Genomic DNA, 3,031 nt, shown 5'->3' with positions numbered 1-3,031 from the left:
AAGAAACAACAAGCACTTCGCTCTGAAGGAAAGAACTATGCAAGCCTTCAATGATAACCATTACACTACTGCCCCGCTTGATCAATCCGATCTTAGCTATCACCCATATCCATCAATCTTCAAACACCTTAATATCCTCAATTTCGTCTCTCAATAATAATACAGCTTCCCGAAAACCCTTCCCTCAAATATCCCACTCAGCAAGTACAAAACCGAAAACATATGACGTGATGACTGACAACCGCGAAAACGGCTAGTTCTCCACGCAACAACCTAGAGCGACAAAACGCCTTGCTATATAGCTACCCACAAGTCATTCCCCGCTATAAACCTATACCACTATCCCCTTCAAACTAACTGATTCACTCAAATGCAATATGTACAGCGTTCATCTTTGTATCGTAAACAGTATATCTCTATGACATCGTCAGGAATAAGGCTGAAAGTGTTGGCATGTTAATCAAAGTCCTGAACATACAGGTACGTTATTTGTCAGGTGCTGATGTAGCATAGGCATTAGTAATCATGGCATGAGTGTTACAATGTCCGTGCCTGTAAAATCAGAGATAAATACTCTTTCAGCAAATGTGTTCGGTGGTGGGATTTTCGCTGTTTCAAGGAATTGCTATAGAGGTAATATGTCAAGTTGGTACTGTGTTCATGGGACTATCTTCTCTAATATCAGGATCTTTATACGGCATTAGGTTGGCAGGAGAACGTTAGAGGTAGAATCAAGAAGGGCTGGTCCATTACTTTTGGCATATCATGATATGATCACAGAATATGGATAGTGAATAGGTTTGCAATACTACCAATAGATTCTGATACTTAGAAGACACCATTACAGCTTCCAATACAGTTACTTAAAGCAACATTTAATCACAGATACATAGATTTATTTAAAGGAACAACAAGGCAGTAAGGAATGAGGACATACATAAGGAAAAGAATCTTGTAGAGAATAATAATCTTAATGATCGACGTATAACGCGTTTTATATCGATAATCTAAGAGTCAAAAACCCTTTCAACGGATTTACTAAATATTAAAATCACCACGCTAAAATGAACTATTAATGGACATGGCTAAATTTTGTATCGCTTATACAATCTATTTCGATTTGATATAGATTTTTTTTTTGAAGAATTCTTAATTATCTTCTGTCTGGGTACTATAACTCCGAGGATCGCTTTCTTGTCCATTAAGAAGTAGTCCTACTCTCAAAACATATCTGTAACAATTTTGAAGTCGCAAAACTCCTTATCAAGTTTATATACATTGTATAAGCATGCCGGCTCGAAACATACTCCAGGTAACATGGGATTCCGAAAGACCTACAGACTTTTCGTACAACTACCCTTTATATATCTTGATGTTTCTGATTTGCTCTTTCTACCTATCATGTATGCGCAATTATCCAAACATGATTTTCTATAGAGTAGATTTAGCAAGTGTCTCATACATTATTATAACGCTAGTTTTAACGCTAATTATGACAAAAGTGGAAATACGTCTGTTTTAATGCGTGTTATGTATTATCACTGTAGACATGTTCCTCGCTGTTCGCTTATCCTTACCGCGCCTCAAAGTTCCTATTATTGCGTGCCCTATTGGACGTCCGATTAATTGCTAAGTATGAAGAGCTCTAAACGTAAAGCTAACGTCATACTTTATAAAATAATATATGGAGTTGCTATAATTACTAATGTGATTACTTTGGTTTGAAGTATAATTGCCTTGATCTGGTGGAGTCTCATCTCGTTTTCCTAATTTGCTATCTATCTTCTCTATGTCCTGGAAGTTTCATCTGGTCCAATCGTCTACATTCTTAATTTTTGCCGTACTAAAAGGTATAATGCCAACATGGAAAACCAGTATGGTAGCAATAATATGGTTCCTGACAAACGTGAAGTGATGTGGGAATTTAAAGATATTACTATAGAATATATAATGAGAATAAATAGGTGGATTAATGCAACCTCTCCAAAATACATAGTCATGTAGTAGTATGAAAGAGTCATACTTGTAATAGATCAAAATCCCCCATTTGCTAAGTTAGATTATTTTTCTTTTTGGAGGTGTGACATTTCATGTGAAATTTTTAACAAAGTAGAATACGTCTAATATGTGCTATTTTATCATAACCTTCTACTTTTGTCAACCAATATTTTCTAGATTTTTTTCCTATAAATCTGAAAATTACCTGAACGTAAACCGATTAGTTTTGCAAGAGGCCTGTTTATTTTCGACACTTGTCGGATTGTTTCAAAAGCCTTTGATGGTTCGTGTTTGTTAGATCATTTGTACGCTTGACTAGCTCTTAAATGTATCAATTAAACTTATATTCCCAATATATGTTCAATAAAAGTCTTTCATTTTGAAATCTTTAAGTTTGGATGATTTAATTGACCATTGCTAGGGTTCTCACGAGTATGACCAAGTCATCCAAATAGAAGCTGATAAGCGCATCTAATTCCTTCGAGTACTACAAATATGATTCAGCATAAGAAGATTTAAATCACATTCCTACCTACCTATTAACTAATTGACGCCGTATGTTCAGGACTTTGGTTTACATGCCAACACTTTCAGCCTTATTCCTGACGATGGCATAGAGATATACTGTTTACGATACAAAGATGAACGCTGTACATATTGCATTTGAGTGAATCAGTTAGTTTGAAGGGGATAGTGGTATAGGTTTATAGCGGGGAATGACTTGTGGGTAGCTATATAGCAAGGCGTTTTGTCGCTCTAGGTTGTTGCGTGGAGAACTAGCCGTTTTCGCGGTTGTCAGTCATCACGTCATATGTTTTCGGTTTTGTACTTGCTGAGTGGGATATTTGAGGGAAGGGTTTTCGGGAAGCTGTATTATTATTGAGAGACGAAATTGAGGATATTAAGGTGTTTGAAGATTGATGGATATGGGTGATAGCTAAGATCGGATTGATCAAGCGGGGCAGTAGTGTAATGGTTATCATTGAAGGCTTGCATAGTTCTTTCCTTCAGAGCGAAGTGACTTGTTGTTTCT

This window comes from Wallemia mellicola, assembly GCF_000263375.1.
Source record: "Wallemia mellicola CBS 633.66 unplaced genomic scaffold WALSEscaffold_31, whole genome shotgun sequence".
Taxonomy (NCBI): Eukaryota; Fungi; Basidiomycota; class Wallemiomycetes; order Wallemiales; family Wallemiaceae; genus Wallemia; species Wallemia mellicola.
The sequence above is the reverse complement of the archived record's forward strand: the minus strand, read 5'-3'. Positions refer to the sequence as shown.